The sequence below is a fragment of the Pongo pygmaeus genome, chromosome 5, assembly GCF_028885625.2.
Source record: "Pongo pygmaeus isolate AG05252 chromosome 5, NHGRI_mPonPyg2-v2.0_pri, whole genome shotgun sequence".
Taxonomy (NCBI): Eukaryota; Metazoa; Chordata; class Mammalia; order Primates; family Hominidae; genus Pongo; species Pongo pygmaeus.
The window spans coordinates 24,765,247-24,792,910 of NC_072378.2; the positions used below are offsets into that span (position 1 = coordinate 24,765,247).

General features: G+C 41.5%; 1 protein-coding gene and 1 long non-coding RNA gene across 4 annotated transcripts in view; one reads left to right on the forward strand and one right to left on the reverse strand.

The window, feature by feature from the left end:
* Positions 1-27,042, reverse strand: LOC129039165 (uncharacterized). 3 transcript variants are annotated; one of them, XR_010126590.1, is made up of 4 exons: positions 26,342-27,042; positions 17,324-17,392; positions 1,530-1,649; positions 1-815 (listed from the first exon to the last, which is right to left on the reverse strand). It is a non-coding gene; the product is annotated as an uncharacterized LOC129039165 (long non-coding RNA). The 3 variants fall into 3 exon arrangements; XR_010126591.1 differs by having other exon boundaries at positions 8-815; positions 26,502-27,042; XR_010126589.1 differs by having other exon boundaries at positions 8-815; positions 1,530-11,301; positions 26,502-27,042.
* Positions 1-27,664, forward strand: part of ACOT13 (acyl-CoA thioesterase 13) — a 34,611-nt gene that overhangs the window by 1,930 nt on the left and 5,017 nt on the right. The window lies entirely within an intron of this gene.

The window sequence follows — 27,664 nt, forward strand, 5'->3', positions numbered from 1 at the left end:
AGTTAATTTAGAAAGTTTATTTTGCCAAGGTTGAGGATACGCATGCAGTGACACAGCCTCAGGAGGTCCTGACAACATGTGCCCAAGGTGGTCAGAACACAGCTTGGTTTTATACATTTTAGGGAGATATAAGACATCAATCAATATATGTAAAATGAACACTGGTTGGGTTTGGAAAGGCAGGACAACTTGAAGCGGGAAGGGGGCTTCCAGGTCACGGGTAGGTGGGAGACAAATGGTTGCATTCTTTTGAGTTTCTGATTTACCCTTCCTAAGGAGGCAGTCAGATACACATTTATCTCAGTGAGCAGAGGGATGACTTTGAATAGAATGGGAGGCAGGTTTGCCCTAAGCAGTTCCTAGCTTGAATTTTCCTTTTAACTTAGTGATTTGGGGGCCCAAGATATTTTCCTTTACATTTGCCCCCTTTTCTTTTTTTAAAAAAAAATTTTTGGAGAAAGCTTTTTGGAAGAAAAACGAGTCTTTGGTCCCAGATTTCATCTGATCTCTCATGCTAGGATGGTTTATTCCTAGACAGGTAAGTCCCAAGTTATTAAGAAAGCTAATTTTTAGACGGCTGTGAACTCCCATGTCCTGTGAAGAGAAAATAGGGGGAGGAAGGGTGAAAACAACAAACAAAAGAACAATCCTGGAAAATATACATAGGCCACATTATTCTGAAGTCCATACATCAGTACGCAGGTGTGAAAGTGGCTTATGTGTGTAAATAGGTTGCTGTTATTTTCTTCTGAAGTTTAAGTTGTCTAGCTTCAGTTTGCAGGGGTTTACAAAAGCACAGCTGTTTTCAGTGACACCTAATTAGAAAAAAAAGGAAACGAAAGAAGAAAAAAATTAAAAATATTATTTTGGAGACTTGTAGCCAGGAAAAATTAGAATTCAGCCTAAACTATAGAAAATAATAAAAATTGAAAAAATTAGGCAAGACTAGTATCTAACAACAAGTGGACTATAAGTTTTGAAACATAATTTTTCTCTCTGCAGTTTTCCATTTTTACTAAAGACAAATCATGGTAGGACTGATGTGCTTTATTATATTTGACCAGATTATTTGTATAAAGTGTAGCAAGAATAATTATTTTTCACATAGGCTTTTTAAAATTGGGTTTGAAGGAACTTTGTTCCATAGAAGGAATCTCAGATAAGATTTTTTTAAAGCCAAGCTCAGCCCTGGATTTGTACCACCAAATACCTATGAGTAGGGTGAATTTCCTCTCTTTTTGATGTTCCATGATAAACCAGGGGCTCCTGGACCTGTCAGAAAATGACATTCTTTACTTAGCACAGATCAGAAACCCTGTACAGGGACTGTGTAAAGTATGAGGCCAGTTTTCCCAAGGGCTTTTATTGGCTCCATAAGTCAGGTTTGATTACTTAAAGGAAAGTACACCATTCCACTCAAAGCCTTGGTAAAATAATCAGTTTCTCCAATTGTGTCCTGTTACAAATGAAAACAGATTCTTATTGCACTTATGCAAATAACTGTATTGGCACAAGTTAAGAATACTCACAAATAGTTTACAAATTCTGGAGAAATCAAGTAGAGAGAAACAAATATGCTCCAAATTTTGTTGATTGGATTATACTAAATTGTTAAAAGCTGTCAATAGCTCAAAAGAAGTTTCAAGGCTCTGAAAAACAAAGCAAAAGATCAGCAATGTTTTAAGCAAAAAGTCAAAAAGATTAGTTCAGTCCCTGTAGTTAATTCCTATTCTGCTTGATATTCATGAGCATTTTAGCTCTCCATGAGTTCTGAAAGTTTTTCCTCTATTCTCATGTAACAATCTCCAAAGTTATTGGAGACCTGCATTCAAGAGGAAACAACAGGTGCTGGAGAGGATGTGGAGGAATAGTTATGTTTTTATACTGTTGGTGGGAGTGTAAACTAGGTCAACCATTGTGGAAGACACTGTGGCGATTCCTCAAGGATCCAGAACTAGAAATACCATTTGACCCAGCAATCCCATTACTGGGTATATACCCAAAGGATTATAAATCATGCTACGATAAAGACACATGCACACGTATGTTTATTGCAGCACTATTCACCATAGCAAAGACTTGGAACCAACCCAAATGTCCATCAATGATAGACTGGATTAAGAAAAAATGACACATATACACCATGGAATACTATGCAGCCATAAAAAAGGATGAGTTCATGTCCTTTGTAGGGACATGGATGAAGCTGGAAACCATCATTCTCAGCAAACTATCACAAGGACAGAAAACCAAACACCACATGTTCTCACTCATAGTTGGGAATTGAACAATGAGAACATTTGGACACAGGGCGGGGAACATCACACACCGGGGCCTGTCGTGGGGTGGGTGGATGGGGGAGGGATAGCACTAGGAGAAACACCTAATGTAAATGACGAATTAATGGGTGCAGCAAACCAACATGGCACATGTATACATAACAAACCTGCACATTGTGCACATGTACCCTAGAACTTAAAGTATAATTACAAAAAACAAATTTAACAAATAAAACATTATCAAGAATAAAACACTTAATGAATCTCAAAAAACAACAACAGCAACAACAAAAAAAAGCACTTTCTAAAGAGGATCAAAACAACACAACAATTGTGCCTGGATGATTAAAGTTTTAGGGCCGCCATAGTCAAAGACACAATTGACAAGGAAATTTGTTACCTCTCCTCTGTAGCACACAATAATTTTAACGTAACAATTATGATTATTACTGATAATGTACACTAGGTCATATCAGAATTACAGGAATTTCCCATAGTTTTGGAACACATACCAATAACATATTTATACAAATACATCTCAAAGCCAAACACTGTCACATATTCGACAGTGCTTCCTGTGTAATTTTTGTACCAAATAAGCCAAATTATGCCATTTTTGGACTTTAGGGAACCTAATATCTTAAAGGACTAATTAGGTCAGAAAGACATAATTTATAATTTGATTTTGGAAAGTTTGTCAAATATCAAATGTTTAAAACACCTGATATCACAAAAATAGGATCACAGGTCATTATAAAATAAATCATTCATTTAACCAAAGTGATAACAAGGATTTCATAAAAAGGTGAAAACCTTCATTCTTTGAGAGAGGAGACTTAACTTTCCAAACAATAAGCCCTAATAAAAACAGCATGAAGCTAATTAAATTTGTTTTCAAAATTTTATAAACAATCTATAAAATTTTAAACTTGACCATAAGATGTAACTTCTAACTGGGCGTGGTGGCTCACACCTATAATCCCAGCACTTTGGGAGGCCGAGGTGGGTGGATCAGGTGGTCAGGAGATCAAGACCATCCTGGCCAACATGGTTAAACCCCTCCTCTACTAAAAAAAATTAGCCGAGCGTGGTGGCACGCATCTGTAGTCCCAGCTACTCGGGAGGCTGAGGCAGGAGAATCGCTTGAAGCCAGGAGGCGGAGGTTACAGTGAGCTGAGATTGAGCCACTGTGGTTCCAGCCTGGGTGACAGGGCGAGACTCCATCTCAAAAAAAAAAAAAAGAAAACAAAAGATATAACTTCCATAAGCCTTTATAACCTTTATTAAGGAGTCAGTTAATGTGTCAAGAAAACCTTGTTAATCTGATTACAGGGGCCCATAAGCTGATCTTGCATCATTGTGCCTTTGACATTAATCATTAATTTATAGAGAAACTGAACTTATTTTATCTTTCAAATTTGGACCTTACAGTCTCACGTGCTCACCTCTTCTTCGATAGTCTCTGGGCCTTGAGGAGTTGAATGCCTTTAATTTCTGGCCCTGTATCTCAGGAATGCAGTTTATTTTGATTGGCATCTTCTACGGAGCCTGAAGATGACAGCTTCAGTTGCTGTCAGTGTTTAAGATTTAGGAGGACTTGGTGTCCTTTTTAGACCCAGGAGTCAAAGCCCTGTAACCTTATGTCACAAAGACTTTAAAAGCACATACAGGAAAATACCCAGCTGTAATCATGTTAATTAAAATTTTTTCTAATCTCAGTTTTTTCCTAAACATAGGAATTATTTCAACAAAATGTAAACTCTGTTAGGTCAGTTACCAAAAAGCAAAAGAAAAGACCTTCTGCAATGCACAGAACATGATGTTGGAAGAAAACACTTCCTTTAGACCTTTAAGACAACGTGCCTTTTTAAAGGGGAGAGAAAGCTGAAAAAAAAATGGCAAGATGCAATAAAAATTGAACTTTCAGTTTTAAAAAAAATATTAAATTATCTTATAAATTTTTTTTTTGAGATAGAGTCTCGCTCTGTTGCCCAGTTTGGAGTGCACTGGTGCAATCTCGGCTCACTGCAGCCTCTGCCTCTCGGGTTCAAGCAATTCTTGTGCCTCAGCCTGCCAAGTAGCTGGGACTACAGGCACATGCCACCAGGCCTGGCTAATTTTTGTATTTTTGTTAGAGACAAGGTGTCACTACGTTGGCCAGGCTGGTCTACAACTCCTGACCTCAAGTGATCCGCCTGTCTTGGCCTCCCAAAGTGCTGGGATTACAGGCAGAAGCCACCATTCGCAGGCAAATTCTCTTATAATTTATTAAGAGGAAGTTAACCTCTTAAGAAAATTTTATTTTTCTAACCAATAATTTAGTGTATATGTGTCTTTGTTTTTTAACATAAAGCCCAGTCTCTAGAAAGAGCATTATAATTTCCTTTTAATTGTAAACAACATGATCATATACAATTTTTTTTAAAACAAATCCTCTTATTGTGACTTACACAGACCATTCATGACATGCTTGAACTTTTATCTTAGGACTAAATTTACCATACAGTATTCTTTCTCATATAAAATTATTTCTCTTTTAAGCTTTCTTACCACACACACAAAAAAATTATGTTTTATAACTTCCTTTACAACATCTCATTTCCTGATTCCTTTACCTTGTTGTATACGTAACCTTTAAATAAGTTTTGTGGGGTTTGTTTGTTTTTTATCTGAGACAGAGTCTTGCTCTGGCACCCAGGCTGGAACGCAATGGCCCGATCTTGGCTCACTGCAACCTCTGCCTCCTGGGTTCAAGTGATTCTCCTGCCTCAGCCTCTTGAGTAGCTGGGATTACAGGTGCACCACAATGCCCAACTAATTTTGTATTTATAGTAGGCACAGGGTTTCACCATTTCACCATGTTGATCAGGCTGGTCTTGAACTAACTTCAAGTAATCTGCATGCCATGGCCCCCCAAAGTGCTGGGACTGCAGGCTTGAGCCGCCGCCCCTGGCCTAAATGAGCTTTGAATTAGACAGAACTTGTTCACCATTTTTTTTTTTTTTTTTTTTTGAGATAGAGTCTCATTCTGTCACCCAGGCTGGAGTGCAGTTGCGTGATTTCAGCTCAGTGCAGCGTCTGCCTCCTGTGTTCAAGTTATTCTCCTGCGTCAGCCTCCTGAGTAGGTGGGATTACAGGCGCCTGCCACCACGCCCAGCTAATTTTTATTTTTTGTATATTTAGTAGAGACAGGGTTTCACCATGTTGGCCAAGCTAGTCTCAAACTCCTGACCTCAAGTGATCTGACTGCCTTGGCCTCCCAAAGTGCTGGGATTACAGACATGAGTCGGTGCACCCAGCCCCTGAGTGACTGTTTTTTTATTTTCTTATTATACTTTAAGTTCTAGGGTACATGTGCACAACGTGCAGTTTTGTTACATATGTATACATGTGCCATGTTGGTGTGCTGCACCCATTAACTCGTCATTTACATTAGGTATATCTCCTAATGCTATCCCTCGCCCCTCCCCCCACCCCACGACAGGCCCCGGTGTGTGATGTTCCCCACCCGGTGTCCAAATGTTCTCATTGTTCAATTCCCATCTATGAGTGAGAACATGCGGTATTTGGTTTCGTGTCCTTGCAATAGTTTGCTGAGAATGATGGTTTCCAGCTTCATCCATGTCCCTACAAAGGACATGAACTCATCCTTTTTTATGGCTGCATAGTATTTCATGGTGTATATGTGCCACATTTTCTTAATCCAGTCTATCATTGATGGACATTTGGGTTGGTTCCAAGTCTTTGCTATTGTGAATAGTGCTGCAGTAAACATACATGTGCATGTGTCTTTACAGCAGCATGATTTATAATCCTTTAGGTATATACCCAGTAATGGGATTGCTGGGTCAAATGGTATTTCTAGGTCTAGATCCTTGAGGAATCGCCACAGTGTCTTCCACAATGGTTGAACTAGTTTACAATCCCACCAACAGTGTAAAAGTGTTCCTATTTCTCCACATCCTGTCCAGCACCTGTTGTTTCCTGACTTTTTAATGATCGCCATTCTAACTGGTGTGAGATGGTATCTCATTGTGGTTTTGATTTGCATTTCTCTGATGGCCAGTGATGGTGAGCATTTTTTCATGTGTCTGTTCGCTGCATAAATGTCTTCTTTTGAGAAATGTCTGTTCATATCCTTTGCCCACTTTTTGATGGGGTTGTTTGATTTTTTCTTGTAAATTTGTTGAAGTTCTTTGTAGATTCTGGATATTAGCCCTTTGTCAGATGGGTAGATTGTAAAAATTTTCTCCCATCCTGTAGTTTGCCTGTTCACTCTAATGGTAGTTTCTTTTGCTGTGCAGAAGCTCTTTAGTTTAATTAGATCCCATTTGTCAATTTTGGCTTTTGTTGCCATTGCTTTTGGTGTTTTAGACATGAAGTCCTTGCCTATGCCTATGTCCTGAATGGTATTGTCTAGGTTTTCTTCTAGGGTTTTTATGGTTTTAAGCCTAACATTTAAGTCTTTAATCCATCTTGAATTAAGTTTTGTATAAGGTGTAAGGAAGGGATCCAGTTTCAGCTTTCTACATATGGCTAGCCAGTTTTCCCAGCACCATTTATTAAAAGGGAATCCTTTCCCCATTTTTTGTTTTTGTCAGGTTTGTCAAAGATCAGATGGTTGTAGATGTGTGATATTATTTCTGAGGGCTCTGTTCTGTTCCATTGGTCTATATCTCTGTTTTGGTACCAGTACCATGCTGTTTTGGTTACTGTAGTCTTGTAGTATAGTTTGAAGTCAGGTAGCATGATGCCTCCAGCTTTGTTCTTTTGGCTTAGGATTGTCTTGGCAGTGCAGGCTCTTTTTTGGTTCCATATGAACTTTAAAGTAGTTTTTTCCATTTCTGTGAAGAAAGTCATTGGTAGCTTGATGGGGATGGCATTGAATCTATACATTACCTTGGGCAGTATGGCCATTTTCACGATATTGATTCTTCCTATCCATGAGCATGGAATGTTCTTCCATTTGTTTGTGTCCTCTTTTATTTCATTGAGCAGCGGTTTGTAGTTCTCCTTGAAGAGGTCCTTCACATCCCTTGTAAGTTGGATTCCTAGGTATTTTATTCTCTTTGAAGCAATTGTGAATGGGAGTTCACTCATGATTTGGCTCTCTGTTACTGGTGTGTAGGAATGCTTGTGATTTTTGCACATTGATTTTGTATCCTGAGACTTTGCTGAAGTTGCTTATCAGCTCAAGGAGATTTTGGGCTGAGATGATGGGGTTTTCTAAATATACAATCATGTCATCTACAAACAGGGACAATTATAGAAGACTGGGGGTCCTTCTATAAGCATTTCTAATGGAGGGTCCTGCCTTGCCGCTCTTTAGGCTTCAATATCCGCTTGGCAGTTCCTTTCTATTTCCCTTTCCTTTCCTTTCTGGTGACCCTGGCAGTGTAAGACTGCCACCTCTTTAGGTTTCTGTACAGCCAATAGTAATCTCCTAATGACTTTCTGATGTTTGATAGGTGTTCCCTCGGAAGTTAGGAACTCCCATCTCTCTATATTGCTGCATGGGCATGGAGGACTAGGTATGCATACTTAGAGTCTGTATATATATTTACCCTTTTCCCTTCTCCTAATTCTAGTGCCCGAGTGAGGGCTATTAGTTCTGCAAGCTGAGCACTAGTTCCTGGAGTGAGGGGATTACTTTCAAGTATTCCATTATCACTGACCACTGCATACCCCGCTTTTCAAAGTCCTTTTTCTGCAAAGGAACTTCCATCAGTATACAAGTTGAGGTTGGGATCAGTCAAGGGAACCCCTAAAAGGTCCCCTCGAGCAGCATAAGTTTGAGCAATTACTTGTTAACATTTGTGTTCTATCTTTTCTTCATTGTCTGGAAGAAACGTGGCTGTGTTAAGAGTTGCACAAGTGCACAGTCACAGCACTGGCCCATCAAGTAATAGAGCCTGATATTTAAGTAAACGGTTGTCTGACAGCCACAAGTCTCCTTTAGCAGTGAGTATGCCGTTCACATCATGAGATGTCCACACAGTAAGATCTCTTCCCTGTATTATTTTAACTGTTTCAGATACTAAGACTGCTATTGCTGCCACTACCCGTAAACAATGAGGCCAACCCTTTGCCACTACGTCAATTTCCTTACTCAGGTATGCCACGGGTTGCAAGCTGGTCCCTCAGACCTGTATAAGGACTCCTAGAGCTATTCCTGTTTCTTTTGTGACATATAAAGAAAAGTCTTGCCCCATTGGCAAGCTTACCACTGGGGCTTGGGTTAGGGCCTTCTTTAGGGCCTGGAAAGCCGCTTCTGCTTCAGGTGTCCATCTTACTAAATGGGTATTGGCTTTCTGAGTTTCCTTAATTAGTGTGTATAATGGCCTGGCTATTTCGCTGTACCTGGGAATCCATATTCGGTAGAAGCTTGTTATGCCAAGGAACCCTCTTAGTTGCTTTAGGGTTTTGGGGTGAGGATAAGCCAGTATAGGCTGGATACATTCCTCACTGAGGGCCCTGGTGCCTTTGGATAATTTTAGCCCTTAGTATTTAACCTGCTGTGAGCAGAACTGAGCCTTTTGTTTGGAAACCTTGTAGCCACAGGTAGCAAGGAAATTTAAGAGTGCTTGGGTGGCTTGATGGCACAAGATTTCTGATCGGGTGGCTAAAATTAAATCATCCCCGTACTGAAGGACAAGAGTGTCCAGGTATGAGAATTGGCTCAAGTCTTGGGCTAATGCCTGACCAAATAGATGGGGGCTATCCTTGAACCCTTGGGGTAAAACAGTCCAGGTGAGTTTAGACGTTGGGTTCGAAGGGTCTTCAAAGGCAAACAAGAATTGAGAGTCAGGGTGTACAGGGATGCAGAAAAAGGCGTCCTTAAGGTCCAGGACTGTAAACCACTCTGCTTTCTGAGGTTTTTGGGAAAGCAGAGGACAAGGGTTAGGTATAGCTGGGTATAGAGGAAGAACAGCCTCATTGATAATCCTGAGATCTTGCACTAACCTCCACTGTCTGTTGGGTTTCTGTACTCCTAAAATTGGAGTATTGCAGGGGCTATTGCATGGTTTTACTAGGCCTTGGGCTTTTAAGTCCTTAACGATCTTTTGGAGTCCTTGTTGGGCCTCGGGTCTAAGGGGCACTGCCTTTGGTAGGGAAAGGAGGTGGAATCCTTTAACTTGAATAGGACGGGCATTCTTTGCTCATCCATATTGTCCTTCTGTTGCCCAGACTTTAGGATTAATTCCTTCCTCAAGCAGGGGACAACAAACAGGTGTTCCTTCTCCTATGTTCAGATATATAATGGCCCCTGCTTTTGCTAGAATTTATCTCCCTAACAAGGGAGTAGGGCTTTCAGGCGTAATTAGAAAAGCATGTGAAAAGAGTAAAGTTCCCCAGTCACAACTTAGTGGCTGGGAGAAGTATCTAGGCTGTCCTAGGACCCCTTGGATATTGACAGATCTGGAGGACAGTTGTCTGGGACAGGAGAGTAAGACTGAGAAGGCCATGCCAGTGTCCAGGAGACAGTTAACCTCCTGGCCCTCAATGGTCAAGCATACCCGGGGCCCTGTGAGTGTGATGGCATGGGCTGGCGCTTGCCCCGGGCACCCTCAGTCCTGCTGCTGGATCATCTGGTTAGTGGCTTCTGACTCAGAGGACCTTCGTCCCCTGGGGCAATGGGCCTTCCAGTGATTCCCTTGACATAAGGGGCATGGACGAGGGGGCGGCTGATTTCTACTTGGACAGTCTTTTTTAAAGTGTCCTTGTAGACCACACTGGAAGCAAGCCCTATTAGGCATTCAATTTGCCCAGCTTTTCCCTTTTCCAGAGCTTCCAAAGTCGGCTTGCCTGAGGGTCAGGACTAAAGCGGTGGCCTTTTTTTATCCCATTTGTCCCATTCTGCCTGCTCCTCCTGATCTCTATTATAAAAAACCGAGGTTGCCAAGTTCAATAGGGTCTAAGTTTTGCTCCGGGCCTAAGGCGGACTTTTAAAGTTTTTTTCTAATGTCTGCAGCTGACTGATAAACTTATCCTTTAAGATTAGTTGGCCTTCAATAGAGTCAGGTGACAGAGAGGTATGCTTCCTCAGTGCCTCCCTTAGTCTCACCAGAAAGGCAGTAGGATTTTCTTCCTTCCCCTGTGTTATAGTGGACATCACTGAATAATTCATAGGCTTCTTCCTAGTTTTCCTTAGTCCTAGCACACAAGTTAGCAAATGTCTGCGGCACCAATTTCCATGTTCTGATTCTGTGTCCCAATGAGGGTCTACACTGGGAACTGCCTGCTGGCCTGTGGGGAATCGTTCTCTTTCCTCTGTTGTCATCCTATCATTGACCTGACTGAGATACCAGAGATCACCAAACTCTCGGGCTGCAGTTATGGCGGCACTTCTCTCATTTGGGGTTAGTGTCTGATTTAGCAGTAACATTATATCTCTCCATGTCAGATCAAAAGATTGTCCTAACCCTTGTAAAACATCAGTATAGCCATCAGGGTTATCTGAGAATTTACCTAGGTCTATTTTAATTTGCTTTAAGTCTGAGAGAGAAAAAGGTACATGCACTCTGGCTGGGCCGAATTCTGCTCCTCCCACTGCTTGGAGGGGGCGTAATCGGGGAATATTGGCACTGTTTGGTTCATTGTTTATCCCTTTGTCTACCTCCTTTGGACCTTTGGGTAAAAGGGGGGTCCTTATTAGTTGGGGAAGGAGTCGGGGGGATGCTGGGATAGGGAGGTAGACTCTGTGGGCTTCCTGTAGGGCATAAACCACACTTTTTACATAATTGTGAGTTGTCTCTTAATGAAAAGAAAGTTTGCACATATGGCACTTCACTCCATTTGCCCTCCTTTCTACAGAAGAGGTCTAGCTGTAAGATGGTGTTTTAATTTATACTTCCCTCAGGAGGCCAGGTTTCTCCCCCTTGAAGAGGATATCGTGGCCAGGCGGTACTGCAGAAGAATATAAGTCAATTCTTTCTTAGCGTCTGACGGTCAAATTGGTCCTTATTCTCCAGAATACATCTTAAGGGCGTTTTTGCCTTGGGATGGGGGGAACGTTTCCCATCTGAAAAAAGAACATAGGGATGCCAGCACCCCTAGTCATTTTCTGATGAGCATTAGTCCTAAAGCGTCCTTTAAGGGCCTAATGCTTATTCTTTTTCAGGGTGCGTAACCACCCATGGACTCTGCTTATCGGATTAGTTACACTCACTGATGTAGCAGTCCTGCACCTATTTTCCCACCTTTCTTGACCATAAAGAAAGGGGTCTGGGCTGCTGGATTCTAGTGGTCCTTTACCAGCGTGCCCAACATTGCCTTTGTGCTCGGGTGAGTCCTAGAACTGGCCTGGGTTCCTGGGTATTTCATAACAACCCAGCTGCCCCATCAAGATGCATTCCCATAAACAACAGTCTTATGCAAATTCATTTTAGAGCGGTGTAGCAAAACTTTTGAGTCAGGATTGAGATAGTCTTTTGATTATGTAAATATGAGCTTGGCTGAGTGCAAACAGCTCGCACGTTTGAGGAGACCAATTATTAGGCAGTTTTTCTAACTCTGCTTCCACACGAGTCTCTCTATCAATTACTAAATACCTATTGTGGTTTTTTCCCTCAATCACCTGGGAGGAACCGTCTATCGTCCTGTCCTGAAGGGAGTTCCTCCTAGGTCTGGTCGGACCTTTGTATGGTAATTAAGATTTAAATCCTTTGTTAGGAAATCTGCTGGGTTAAGGGAATTATCAGTGGTTGGAGTTACATTACCCTTTTCTAACATAATAGCCCTATACTTTAAGATTTTTGATTTAGTAAGCTACCTTTTTGCTTTTTTTTGACTTAGAATAATTTAACTGGTGAGGTGTGCTCACAACGAGGTTTCCTCTAAAAGTTACTTTTCTACTTTTAGCAAAGCAGTTGCTGCTACTGACTGAATGCATTTGGCCCATCCACGGGTTACTGGGTTAAGGATTTTTTATAGGAAAGCTATGGGTTGCCAGTGGCCTCAGTGCTTTTGGGCTGCGCCCTTATTTACATTGACAGCAGTGGTACTGGAGTGTTATAGAGTCACGGAGAAGACCTTCAATTATCAATTACAGGTTTTAAATTTACCCTGGCTTTTAAAGGAATAGGGCACACTTTTTTTTTTTTTTTTTACTATTTCTATCTTTTTCTTTCTTTTTGTCTTTGACTCCGTCTTTGTCTCTCTCTCCATCTCTCGCTGTCTCCATCGCTCTCTCTCCGTCTCTCTCTCTTAGCCATTACAAACTTGGGTCCCTGGCAAGGGTGGTGGGGAACGGGTCCCACATAACTGCCCATGTTGAGAGCTGCATACCTAAATCGGGAGGGACACCAGTGATAAGACTCCCTGGGTTACAGCCCAGGTGCCTAAGGACACAGTACAGAGCCTCCCTAGATCCCTTTGGAGATACAACTTGCTAGAGGAAATGAAAGTGTGAACCATTAGTACCTAGGAGGCAAGGATCAGAGGAAGTAGATTCAAAGGTAAGGAGAATTTTGGGGCTACACTTTCAAGAAAGTCGTGGTCAGGACCCATGAGGTATGGGTCAGAAGGAAAGGTAGGGGCGCACACATGGGCAACTGTTGAGTAGAGACTTCTGGCTGCGCCATGATCTCAACAGGCTAATGCCGGAAGTTCGGGATGACAGCTTTCTGCCTCTAGTCAGCCCTCGGCTTCCCCAAGAAAATTGAAAGTGGAAGCTGGCTCCAAGCAGACCAATGTCCCCAACCCAGAAGGGGTGGGGGGTTGTTAGAAAGCCCTTCCCTAGATAGCCTCATACCTGAGTCTTAAGTCCGGCGGCCACGCTAATCATTTTTAACCGGCTGACAGGTGCCCAGTATTTTCCTCCAATTCTAAGGAAGGATAGGACAGAATAGCAAGCGAAAGTGGTCCAATATTACTCATTGCTTTGGATGTCCCTTCGTGGTCGCCAAAATGTTACCGGGGGTCCTTGCTCCCAGAGCTCCCAAGATGGTGGTGGGCCACTTCCAAGATGGTGGTGGGCCACTTCCAAGATGGTGGCAAGCCTCGTGTTCTCTGACCTGGGGTTCTTGGCCTCATGGATTCCAAGGAATGGAATCTTGGGCCATGTGGTGAGTGTTATAGCTCTATTAGAAGACGGGGGTCACGGAAGAGAACCGTGGAACCCAGTGACTAGTGTTCAGCTTGATTAGGACAAACCCAGGCACTTAGCTGTGCAGGAACAATGGCAAGCCTTTAGCCCGATCAGGAGTGGCAATGGGCGCCTCGCTAGATCAGGAGCACAGCGGACACCCTGCTGGATCCGGAGAGATGGGAGTCAGTGGCGGGTCTGCGACGGCGGCAAACAGCAGTGGTGGATGGCGAGCGAAAGCTCAGCTTCAGTCTTAACAAACATGGACCAGAAGAGTGCAGTTGCAAGATTTAATAGAGTGAAATAGAGTGAAAACAGAGCTCCCATACAAAGGGAGGGGACCCAAAGAGGGTTGCTGTTGCCAGCTCGGATGCCGTTTGTATCCTGATGCTTGTCCCTCCCACTGTGCTCTCAAAATAGATGATTGGGTATTTCTTTGCCTCCTGTTTTTGCCTAATTAGCGTTTTAGTGAGCTCTCTGATTGATGGGGTGTGAGCTAAGTTGCAAGCCCGGTGTTTAAAGGTGGATGCGGTCACCTTCCCAGCTAGGCTTAGGGATTCTTAGTTGGCCTAGGAAATCCAGCTAGTCCTATCTGTCAGTTTGATCCATAAAGTTAGCTCATGCTGGTACCAAGCACTGATAGGAGATTTGTCAAAGGTCAGGGCACCTCCACTCAGAATCCCTTTATGGTTACCAAATGTGAACCCCGAAAATTTGAGACAGGTCTCAGTTAATTTAGAAAGTTTATTTTGCCAGTTGGGCCTGGTGGCTCACGCCTGTAATCCCAGCACTTTGGGAGGCCAAGGCAGGCGGATCATCTGAGGTCAAGAGTTCAAGACCAGCCTGGCCAACATGGTGAAACTCTGTCTCTACCAAAATACAAAAATTAGCCAGGTGTGGTGGCAAATGCCTGTAATCCCAGCTACTCGGGAGGCTGAGACATGAAAATCGCTTGCACCAAGAGGCGGAGGTTGCAGTGAGCCGAGATTGTGCTACTGCACTCCAGCCTGGGTGGACAGAGTGAGACTGTCTCTCTCAAAAAAAAAAAGGAAGTTTATTTTGCCAAGGTTGGTTCCGATGACATGTGCCCAAGGTGGTCAGATCACAGCTTGGTTTTATACATTTTAGGAGACATGAAACATCAGTCAATATATGTAAAATGAACATTGGTTCAGTCTGGAAAGGTAGGACAACTCGAAGCAGGGAGGGGGCTTCCAGGTCACAGGTAGGTGGGAGACCAACTGCTGCATTCTTTTGAGTTTCTAATTAGCCTTTCTAAAGGAAGCAATCAGATATGCATTTATCTCAGTGAGCAGAGGGATGACTTTGAGTAGAATGGGAGGCAGGTTTGCCCTAAGCAGTTCCCAGCTTGAATTTTCCTTGTAGCTTAGTGATTTTGGGGCCCAAGATATTTTCTTTCACAGCCTGAAAAACAAAAGCCCTTGGTATTGTCAGCTTCTTGAGTTAGTTAACTTAAGAACGTTTAGGGGGTTTCCTAAATGTTTTAATGCATGCATGTCTGTTTTTCTGATTAAGATAGAATACTGGGAAATTTGGAAGTGGAGTTGAAACACAGAATCAGCTGCAGTCATGTATAGGTCCCCTCCTGAAACACAACTCTCAGGCTGTATTGTAACAATGTATATAATAACTGTCCCTAACTATCTCTCAGGGCTTTTGTGAAAAATAGAGGAAATAATACTTAGACAAATATATTTAATGTTTTCAAATGGCAAATGGCATAAAATCCAAGGGCATACTATTTGATAGTAACTCTTTGAAAGATAAGTTATCCAGAAAAGGATGTATTGGCCTAAGGGGGAGTTTGAATTCCTTAAAAATCTGTAGCCATTTTCCTTGGTAAGCTTTCAACAACTTCATGAGTGTGTATCTTCTTGTGATAATCTTGCCATGGGCTGGATTACCTTTGAGTATCTGCTTAAAATCCTCATACCTTGAACACACACACTAGAATAGTCATAAACTACATCCTTGCCTAAGTTGGCAGTGATGGTAACTTGCCTTCCAAGAAGACTGATATGCCCGTTGAACCAGAAATACAGAGTTTCCCAGAAGTTGCAGTACAGTTGAAGTGTACAGATTAGTGCTATCTGGTGGAAATACAATGTAAGCTACAATGTGAGTGATATCTGTAGTTATAAATTGTAAAATAGCCATGTTTTAAAAAGTGAAAAGAAATAGGTGAAATTAATTTTAGTAATACAGGTAACAGTATATCCAAGATATTGTTTATCATGTAATCAACGTTAAAAAGTGTTAAATTGGGCAGACATGGTCTCATGCCTATAATCCCAGTGCTTTGGGAGGCCCAGGTGGGAAGGTTGCTTGAGGCTAGGAGTTTGAGACTAGCCTGGGCAACATAGCAAGACCCCTCCTCTACAAAAAATTAAAAATTTTCCAGGCATGATAGTGCGTACCTGTGGTCTTCTCTTCTCTGAAGGCTGAGGCAAGAGGATCCCTTGAGCCCAGGATTTCAAGGCTGCAGTGAGCTATGATTGTACCACTGCACTCCAGCCTGGTGACAGAGTGAGATCCTGTCTCTAAAAAAATTTTTTTTAATTTTTTTGAGTCTTAAATCTTTCCATACTTAATTTTTGAAATCCAGTGTGAATTTTATACTTAGAGTATGTCTGAGTTCAGACTAGCCACATTGCAAGTGCTCAGTACTGACATGGCTACTGGCTGTTAAACTGTACAGATGGATACCATTGTAGGTACTCTGTATTTGCTAATTTGATCTAAAAGAGGTTTTGTGGCTGTTTATGTTTTGTGTAGGCAGAGTTGCTAGGGATAAAGTATGTATTTATGCATAGTAATTCATAAATCTAGCTGTAGACATGGTCTCTTTCCTTTTACTGTACTTTTTTTTTTTTTTTTTTTTGAGACAGAGTCTTGCTCTGTCGCCCAGGCTGGAGTGCAGTGGCGTGATCTCGGCTCACGGCAAGCTCCACCTCCCAGGTTCACGCCATTCTCCTGCCTCAGCGCCTCAGCCTCCCAAGTAGCTGGGACTACAGGCGCCTGCCACCACACCCGGCTAATTTTTTGTATTTTTAGTAGAGACGGGGTTTCACCATGTTAGCCAGGATGGTCTCGATTTCCTGACCACGTGATCCACCCACCTCAGCCTCCCGAAGTGCTGGGATTACAGGCATGAGCCACCGCGCCCGGCCCTTTTACTGTACTTTTTAAGGTAATATTAACTACACAAGTTGTTCTCAATTGGAGGTGATTTTGCTCCCCAAGGGACATTGGCAAAGTCTGGAGACATTTTTGAGGGACACTACTGGCATCTAATGGATAGAGACCAGAAGTGGTGCTAAATATCTTACAGTGTACAAATCTGTGCCCTATTCCCCCACAACAAAAAAGTATGCAGTCCAAATGTTCATAGTGCTAAAGTGAAAAGCATTGACTTAGAACAAAGATTAACAGTCAGGCTGGGCACCATAGCGCACACTTGTAATCCCAGCACTTTGGGAGGCCTAGGTGGGAGAATTGCTTGAGGGCAGGAGTTCAAGACCACCCTGGCTAACATAGGGTGTTAGACTCAATCTCAATTTAAAAAAAGGAAAAAAAGAAAAAGGTTAGCAGTCAGACTAAATGTCCTGCTCTTGCTATAAAGATCACTTTTAAATTTGTCAACAAACTAAGTACTGTGGGACTATAAAGAAATACTAACCATAGTTTTTGGCCTGTAGGAATTTATAACCTAGGAATGGAAAGTGTATTGCAAGGAAGAGTCCCATCAGTGGTACTGTTTAGAAAAGGAGTTTCATGAATAAGTAAGTTCAGGAAACACTGATGTATCCTTTTTTTAAAATTTTGGTAAAATACACATAACATAAAATTTAATACCTGTGTTAGTCCATTTGCATTACTATAAAGGAATACCTGAGACTGGGTAATTTATAAAGAAAAGATGATTATTTTGACTCACAATTCTGCAGGCTGTACAAGAAGTGGGGTGCTTGCTTCTGGTGAGGGCTCAGGAAGCTTACAGTCATGTCTGAAAGCAAAGTGCAAGCAGGTGTGTCAAATGGCAAGAGAGAGGGAGTGCCACACTCTTTTTTTTCTTTTCTATTTTATTTTATTCTATTCTTTTTTCTTTTCCTTTCTTCCTTCCTTCCTTTCTTTTTCTTTCTTTCTCTTTCTTTCTTTCTCTCCTTTCTTTCTCTTTCACTCTTTCTCTCTTTCCTTCTCTCTCTCTCTTTCTCTCTCTCTCTTTTCTCTCTTCTCTTCTCTTTTTCTTTTCTTTTCTTTTTTCTTACAGGATCTCACCCTGTTACCCAGGCTGGAGTACAGTGGCACATTCACAGCTCACTGCAGCCTCAACCTCTTGGGCTCAAGCAATCCTCCTTGTCTCAGCCTCCCATGTAGCTGGGACCACAGGGGCGTGCCACCACCTCCAGCTAATTTTAAAAATTTTTTGTAAAAACAGGTCTCACTCTGTTGCTTAGGCTGCTACGCTCTTTTAAACAATCAGATCTTGCATGAGCAAGAAGGGCACCAAGCCATTCATGAGAAATCTATCCCCATTACCCAAACACCTCTCACTAGACCGTACCTCAGCATTAGGGATCACATTTCAACATGAGATTTGGAGGAGATACACATCATCTTAACCATTTCTAAGTGTACAGTTTTGTAATATTCATTACATCCTCATTGTTTTGCAATGATTACTACTATCCATCTCCCGAACTCTTTCCATCTTGCAAAACTGGAACTACGACCCATTAAACAGTAACTCTCCATTTCTCCTTGCCCCCAGCTCTGGCTACCACCATTCTACTTTCTGTCTCTATGAACTGACTACTCTAGGTACTTCATATAAGTGGATATATTATATTCCTTTTACATATTAAAACTTTTGAGTAGTTCTGCAGTAAATAAATATGCTTAACATTATCCTGTTTAAGTTATTTGCCATTGAAACTTTTCTCCCACAGTAACACGTGGAGGAACATACATTGGGAATATCAACTGATACGCACTGTGCTAGGATCTAGAAATACCATGTGGAGTCCAACACACATAGAAATAAGGAAGTGGAATTCCAAAGGAAGGCAAAGTGTAAAGTCATCTTTTTGGAAATGAGTGATGAAGGTGAATACCTGAATGAGATGTCAAGAGGAGGAACACACTGGAGAGAAGCAGTAAAGATTTAGGACTGAACCTTAAAGACATACAGGCTTGAGAGAAAGAAAGCATGTAAAGAAGACAGAAATGGTTAGAAAGGTAAGAATAGAATTTTTTTTTTTTTTTTTTTGAGACAGAATCTCACTTTGTTGCCCAGGCTGGAGTGCAATGGCACGATCTCGGCTCAACTGCAACCTCCGCCTCTCAGGTTCAAGCATTTCTCCTGCTTCAGCCTCGAGAGCAGCTGGGATTACAGGCACACACCACCATGCCTGGCTAATTTTTGTATTTTTAGTAGAGACGGGGTTTCACCATATTGGCCAGGCTGGTCTCAAACTCCTGACCTCAAGTGATCCAACTGCCTCAGCCTCCCAAAGTGCTAGGATTACAGGTGTGAGCCACGGCACCCAGCCAGAAGAATAGATCTTATACTTACTATTAATAGAAAAACTTATAGATTTTGGACTGACTACAAAAGGGCAGTGATATTCAAAATTTATCAACATGATATGTCAATAGATATTTTCAAGTTCATTGGTCATTAAAACTGTCTTATGTATAAGCAATACACAAGACAAAATAAGGCATATTTTTTTCAAAGATCTATGTACAAAAAAATTTGTTGCAGCATTATTTGTGATATCAAAAGTGGGAAATAGCTGGGCATGGTGGCTGATGCCTGTAATCCCAACACTTTGGGAGGCGAAGGCGTAGGATAGCTTGAGCCCAGGAGTTTGAGACCAGCCTAGGCAACAACATGAGACCCCATCTCTACAAAAAAATCAAAAAATTAACCAGGTGTGGTGGTGTGTGCCTGTGGCCCCAGCTGCGCAGGAGGCTAAGGTGAGAGGAACCCTTGAGCCCAGGAGGTCGAGGCTGCAGTGAGCTATGATCATGCCACTGCACTCCAGCCTGGACAACAAAGTGAGACCCTGTCTCAAAAAAAAAAAAAAAAAAAAAATGTGTGAGGGGAAATAACCGAAATGTCCAACCATGGGAGAATTAGTAAAAGAAATCACAGTAACTGCGACGTGACTGAGTCCTGTGTTACTATAAGTCACATCTTAAAAATGACTTACTAACAGGAGCATGTCATTAAATGATGTGCACCTAAAAAGTTAGAAATTTCAATTGTTTATTTTTAAAAACATCTACATAGCACTATGTGTCAGGCACTATGAACTTTGTTCATCTGAACTCATCTTTTTATGGCGAGAGATACAATAAAAGTCAAAATACAACAGTCTGGAATTTCACCATATGAATTGGTGTTAAAATCTGATAGGTAAAAAGAACTGTAGAGACAGACTGTAATGGGTAAGTGGCCACAAAAGACATAAATAGGCTGTTCACAGAAAAAAGGCAATAAATATTAAAGGATGCTTAAAAGCACTGTGCGTCTGACTAATGCAAATTAAAACCATGAGATACTATGTTTTGCTTGTCAGAGTGTAAAAATTAAGGTAATATGCATTATTGTTGAGCAATGAGGGAACAACATATTCATTACTGTTGGAAAATAATCTGGCAGATCTGTTAAATTTAAAATATGGCTGGGTACGGTGGCTCACACCTGTAATCCCTTTGGATTTGGGGATTTGGGAGGCTGAGGCGGGCGGATCACCAGAAGTCAGGAGTTCGAAACCAGCCTGGCCAACATGGTGAAACCTCGTCTCTACTAAAAATGCAAAAATTAGCCGGGTGGGGTGGTGGTGCCTGTAGTCTTTTGAACCTGGGAGGTGGAGGCTATGGTGAGCCGAGATTGTGCCACTGCACTCCAGCCTGGGCAACGAGAAAGAGACTCCATCTCAAAAAAAAAAAAAACACTTTAAAATATATACTCTTATACCCAGCTATCTAATTTTGTCAGTCTGTCCTATACAAATAAAGCATCTTGGTAATGGTAAAAAATATATAGAAATAACACATTTTAAGAAATAGTTTGATAAATTCTAGTATATTCATAGTAGGGAATACCACACAGCTATTGAAAGCGATCTATATACATTGGGCTGGAGGCTGCACATGGTGGCATGCCTTCTCTTTTTGGGTCACTTAAGCCCAGGAGTTTGAGTCCAGCCTGGGCAAAATGGAGAGACCTCCATCTCTAAAAAAATTAAAAATAAATAAATTGAGCTAGAGAAATGACTGTGATACATTGGGAGAAAAATGAAAGCTGCCAAGTAATGTATATAATATGATCCCATTTTTGTAATTGAATAAAAGGCAAGAAAAACACCCTTTAAAAAATTGTATACCTTGTGTATATATGAGTAAGCCTAGGGAATGGTATAGAATGATATTCAGCACTGAAAGAGTAGTAGGTAGGAAATTGTACTTCTATACTGTTTTATATATGTAAAATGAATGTTTTTATTTTTATAATTAAAAATCTAATAAAAACAGTAAGTTAGATGGCTCAGAGATAGGATTTAAGGAATCAGCATACAATTAGTGAAATAATAAACTCAAGAGTTATTCATATTTTAGAGGAAAGGAGCATGGCATAAACTCACAGCAAATATAACTATTTTGTAAAATTAATTAATTTTAGCAGCAGTGAATGGATGACCAATTTCAAGAGAAATGATGAATACATTTTCTCTGCCATGGAAGATAGTCAAGATTTAGTTCTTTCTATGTAGATCCTCTGAGCTACTGCTGAATTAAAAACAGAGCACTAAAAAAAAAAAAACTGTAGTTTTTACTTGGCCATCCTAGGTGTTCCAGGACTTTGTAGCATACAAAGTGAACACAGATGATTTAAACTTCTTTGTGCCTGTTTTGTTTTGTATGACAAATGGGCTGTTCCCCTGGCCTTGATTTGCCAGATTTGCATTCCTTCAGAGCATCATCCCCTCCTGGGAACTACCGTACTAGATTCCAAACTGAAGCTCAATTGCAAAAATTCTACACAATTTGTGCTTTCCCTCTTTAAAGGAGAACTGGAAGTGTGAACAAGCATTTCCCAAATCCTCAGTCTATGGAAGACAGGATAAGAAAGGCTCCTTCCCTGTCAGCCCCCTTCTCCCAGGTTCAAGGCAGTAGAGAACCTGTGTATGAGAGAAGTCTTGCCAATAAGATCCATGTGATAGAGGCCTTCAGAGCACCCACCTTTATAGGCATTCCAGAATGATTCAATAAAATCTGCCACTTACCAGCCTTTGGGGAAGAAAAATACAGTGATTTCTTTTTTAATCATTAAACTTTGTTTTAGTGGGATAGTAATTGTTTTTATTCTTTTGTAGCATATCTGTCACCACCACCACTATTTTAATGAACAAAAGCAGTGTTACTTAAGCTTAGCTAACTAACCTTCAGGGAATATTTAATTTAATTCCTGTTTGCTCTTCCTTAGGGCTTTGTTTTGCTTCCCATGGCATTAGTTTGCCAACTCTTGTTATTTTTGGCCTTCTCTTATAACCCTTGCTGTTTTGTACACTCCCTGAGGATTAGGGCAACATCATACGCACCTTTGGATCCTCTACCCTTGCCCCATTTGCCTGCCATTTTCACTTATCCTTCAAAGTCCTTTGCGGGTGACACCTGCTATCTCTGAGAAGGCTTCCCTGGCAGCCCCAGATGTCTTCCTCTGATGTACTTCTACACCTTGACTAACTTTTGTTATAGAACTTTCTGTATATTATTGAAAATATCTGCTGATTTGTTTGTCTTCCCTCTATACTTTTTCCTTGGAAGCCAAGTCCATATGCTTAATAACCATTTGTCAAAGGGAACTTTAGTGCCTAGTGGAAGGTGCCCAGTCGAATGCCTTTTACATAGAAGATTCTCCCCATAGTTTGTTCAGTTAGTTGCTGAAGCCACTAAATATTGGGCATATTGTTATAGAATGCTCCTTGTTGACCTTCAGGTTTCAGTGTATTCATTCACTCAACAAATATTTGAGTGCCTACTATATGCCTACACCCTTACTGAGCCAGAGACATACATTCCTTTAGGAATATATGTTAGCTACTAAAACATCCCTAGTCTAGGTACTGGAGATACATCAGTGAACACAACTGACAAAAACGCCTGCACACAATGGAAGTTCTATTTTAGTGGAGCAAATCAAACACTAAACAAAATAGGTAAAGAAAATACATAGTTTGTTAGATGGTGATAATTGCTATAAAGGAAAATAAAGGTGGAAGATAGAGAGTATTTGTGCAGGAGAACTTAAATCCACCCCCCACCCTGCCCCAAGATGTGTATTCCTGTAAGTTCTTTTTTTTAAGAAGTTCAATTTTAAATCTTATCTGGAAACATATCACTGAAACAGTGACGTTTCAATAAAGACCTGAGAAAGTCATGAATATTGAAGGAGAAGAGTGTTCCAGGAAGGGGAACAAAGTGTAAAGGCCCTCAGACTTTCCATTGCTGTGCTTTTCATTGTTTGAGGGCTCCACTGGAGAGGGTTTAAAGCAGATGAGTAACATAATTTGACTTCTACAGCTGCTCTTTGACTTACAAGGAGGTTGCATTGGGTTAAGCCCATTATAAATTGAGATACTTTCAACTTAACAATAGTTTCATCTGAACATAAAGTCAAGGATCACGCTGAATGCATATCACTTTTGCACTGTTGTTTTCTGTCAAGCAGTTTATATTTTCAAAGGAGCATTCTTGTAGCTAATATTGAGACTAAACATGGGGGTGGTGGCAAGGGCAGAAATAGGGAGATAAATTGGAAGTCAGTTGCAACAACTCAGGAGAGAAATATATCCTATATCCTTCTGAGTAAATCCAGTATCAAGTCTGGTCTTTGAATGACTAGTTAACTCTAAGACTTAAGAGCCAGCAAAGGAGACTGGGGAGTGGCTGGGAGAGTAGGAGGAAAACCAGGAGGAGGTGGCATCATGGGAGTTAAGGGAAGCCCAGGAAAAGCTCACAATGTCACCAAATGCTGAGAGGTCACTTAAGGGAGAGAGAGGCTGCCAAGGGTCCTTTGAGTTTTGTAGTTAGGTCATAGTTGACCTTGGCAATAGATATAATTTTAAGAAAATTCATGCCAAACTATACAAACCACAATTTCTGTTTGATAATAGTTTTTATAATAAAGATGCAAATTAAAGTATTGTTGTTTTGGGGACAGGGTCTCACTCTGTCACCCAAGCTGTAGTACAGTGGCACAATCACAGCTTACTGTAACCTTGACCTCTTGGGCTCAAGTGATCCTCCCCACCCCAGCTTCCCTCGGAGCTGGGACTACAGGCACGTGCCACCATGCCTGGCTAATTTTTAAAAATTTTTATAGAGTTGGGGTCTTGCTGTGTTGCCCAGGCTGGTCTCAAACTCCTGGGCTCAAGCAATCCTCCCACCTCAGTCTCCCAAAATTAAAGTGTTTTGATCACCTGTGATATACAGGCCTTGTCCTAATTTGAATTTTAATCTTAATTTTTACAAAACCCTATAAGGGCAGTACAGTACATTATAGATGGGGAAACCTCAGTTCAGGGTCTTGCCTAAGTCTGCTCCCAGAGCCAGTACTCTTAACCATTAAGCGGAAGCCACCTGTGTAATGAAGCTACTAAAACATACATTATAAAGCAGAAATGCTGGACTGATAACAGCAATATGGTTGAACCATGGTACTTTTATAGCATCTACCTTTCTAGAGCCCCTTGAACATAAATGTCATCTGTGTTTGTTGCTGTTGCTACCCTATCACACTGCCACATCCTGTCTTTTTACCTCTTTTCCTGCTTATATGAAGGTGCATTCATACACTGTCCTTAGACACACCTCCTGTCATCTGTAGTGTCACACACAAAGTTAGCAACGTCCATCGTCAGGGAAAATTGCTTGAAAACAGCCTTGTTCACAAATACACACATACAAAATTCTCATCCATTAAGATTGTCTGTTTTTCTTTATGCTTCTGTAGACAGTCTTCTTTTGGGGGTGGCTCACATGTTTATGTACACAGATTTTCTCATACCATATGTCACACTCCTGTGCTTTAGGCCCGTTACAGACACCCTTACTGAGCCAGAGACATACATTCCTTTATCTGTTTAGCAGAGGCAGTGGTGGTGAGCTGCACAGCAGCCAGCAGCAGTTACAGTGATGGCAGTGGCTTATTTATTTATCCCACTGCTCAGCAGAATGCAACTCTTTTTAAAAAAGACCAGAATGATCTGAGATGCCAAGGCTTAAAGAGAATTCTTCGTTCTCAGCTTCATAAAGGACCATCTCAGTGATGAATAACAGCATCTTCACTGCTGTTATTAGGCAGCCCTTCTCCCTATCTTTACTGAAAAAGTGAGGAAAGGAGAGACTCTGTGTCACGTGGAGTGTCTCTTTGTGATGAATTTTGTCTCAGATGGGAGAGGGAGGGTGAGGGGCTATGGCAACCTGAGTCTTTTTTTTTTTTTTTTTTTTTTTTTGAGACGGAGTCTCACTCTGTCGCCTAGGCTGGAGTGCAGTGGTGCGAACTCGGCTAACCTCCACCTCCACCTCCCAGGCTCAAGGGATTCTCCTGCCTCAGCCTCCCAAGTGGTTGGGATTATAGGCATGCCCCACCATGCTTGGCTGATTTTTGTATTTTTAGTAGAGACAGGGTTTCACCATGTTGGCCAGGCTGGTCTTGAACTACTGACCTCAAGTGATCTGCCTGCCTCGGCCTCCCAAAGTGCTGGGATGACACAGACGAAGTTGTATAAACTCATATGAATGCATGAAGTGCAAGGAAGAGGCAGCATGATATAAGGCCATATATAAAAGGGACAGATTATTGTATACGTGTGTGTACATGTAAGAATTGTTATGATATACTGAGGAGCCCATTGTGGCAAATAGTGCTGAGCCATAAAAGTTCTTGCCAACCTACTGCAATTGTCCAACCTGCAGGATCCTGGGACTGAACATATCTGGACAGTTCTCTGTATTGTTAGGCCATGGCAGGTAAATTTTTGACCCCTTGACATCATAAAAGCCTCCATACCGTCTTCACCAAGACACCTAAGGAATCAGGACCCAGTTGTCCGTAGCAGTCCAGGTGATATGTAAGGGTAGGCTGTTTTGCATAATGGGTAAACCTGAGACATCCTAGTTAAACTTAGAATGTTTCTCATCTGTAAAATGGAGACAATAGTATTCATTTCAAACACTGGCAGCACTGAAACAGCACGTCAAATTGCTCAGCATGGTCTCTAACATGGAGTTAGCTATGTTGATACAACTGAATGAACAAGTGTGTGCCCATCTTTACCAAGGCTGAGGTGTTTTTTTCACAAGGTTCTCTCCCTATTCCCCTTCCTCATCAGAAAGAAGTTAGCTTTGCATTGGCCTCTTCCCCAGCAAGACCACTTATTAGCTCTGGGAGGGTGGGCAGGACATTCCTTCATCATCTTCCGTTGGTTTAATTCTCTTATTTGACTTGAGGAGACAAGAATTGAGAACATACAAAGGCATTTATATTGCCATATCAGGCTGCCCAGTACAAAATTCTCTCTATTCCAATGTAAATTTTAAAACAATTTTATTAGTCCTTTGGCCTTTCAAGTTGGGGGGAAAAAATCAAAACCAGTATTCTGTACTAGAAAAATCTAACTGACATTCGTCTTACATTTTGTCATACCAGCCAAAGTTAGGTAATCAAATGGAACTTTAAGAACTAAGCTTTACTGAACAAACTGTGCCTTAAAACACACTAAAACTGAGGCGCGGTGGCTCATGCCTGTAATCCCAGCATTTTGGGAGGCCGAGGTGGGTGGATCACCTGAGGTCAAGAGTTCAAGACCAGTCTGGCTAACATGGCAAAACCCCATCTCTACTAAAAATACAAAAATTAGCTGGGCATGGTGGCACGCACCTGTAGTCCCAGCTACTCAGGAGGCTGAGGCAGGAGAATCACTTGAACCTGGGAGGCAGAGGTCGCAGTGAGCCGAGATTACACCACTGCGCTCCAGCGTGGGTGACACAGCGAGACTCTGTCTCAAAAAACAAAAACAAAAACAACACATTAAAATTACCTTTGCTGTCTACAAGCTGCTCGTATGTAGTTCTATTTCTTCAACTGCCTGGCTTTTTCCCTTATCTTCACCTGGATAACTCCTGCCTATTCTTCAAGACTCAGACGTCGTTCTCCAGGAAGCCTTTCCTAATGTCTTTTCCCTGGAAATACACACTTTTAAAAGTTAGATATCTTTACTCCAAGAAACCTGTATTTATTCTGTCTACAACAGTTTCTTCCACTGCAGTTTATGTACTGTCTCCTCCTTTAGACACTGAACCCGCTAAGAGCAGGGATTAAACTTCATTCATTTTTTACATTGCCAATTCCTGCTATAAAGAATCACATAAATGTGTGAATGAGGTTAAGTTTACACCTTATTCCTGCTCGATGTGTATTATTAGTTTATGAGGACATCTTGTGGCTAGATCATTTATTGCTATAAACAGACGATCATAGGCCAGGCGCAGTGGCTCATGCCTCTAATCCCAGCACTTTGGGTGGCCAAGGTGGGTGGATCACCTGAGGTCAGGAGTTCAAGACCAGCCTGGCCAACATGGTGAAACCTCATCTCTCCTAAAAATACAAAAATTAGCTAGGTGTGGTGGCATGCGCCTGTAATCCCAGCTACTTGGGAGGCTGAGGCGGGAGGATCCCTTGAACCTGGAGGGCAGAGGTGGCAGTGAGCCGAGATCAAGCCACTGCACTCCAGCCTCAGCAACAGAAAAGGACTTCGTCTCAAAACAAAAAACAAACAAAAAAACCCCAACAACAACAACAAAAAAGGTCCTGTTCTAAAATTTATTTTTGACATTGATTTACCTGTTGTGCAAAACATGACATAATATTGTTTAGGATGTTTTATATTGCGTGGTTCTGTTTTCCTTCAGCGCCTTCAACAATAAAACCACTAAATAGGTGGTTTATGAAACTCTCCAATGCCTGGTGGGAGTCACACCTAGAGGTTACTTATATATAGTTAGTGATTAGGGAGATGTGAAGGTGGAAAGACCTACATCTAAATCTCAGTTTCCATCACATCTTGGGCGATCTTGAAAATAAATCACTCTGAATTTAAGTTATCTGCAAAATGGATGTTGTCTCTTCCTTACTATATAGTCTATGTAAAGTGCTTGGCACAGTGCCTAGCATATCAAAGTGCCTAATAAATGGTACTTACCT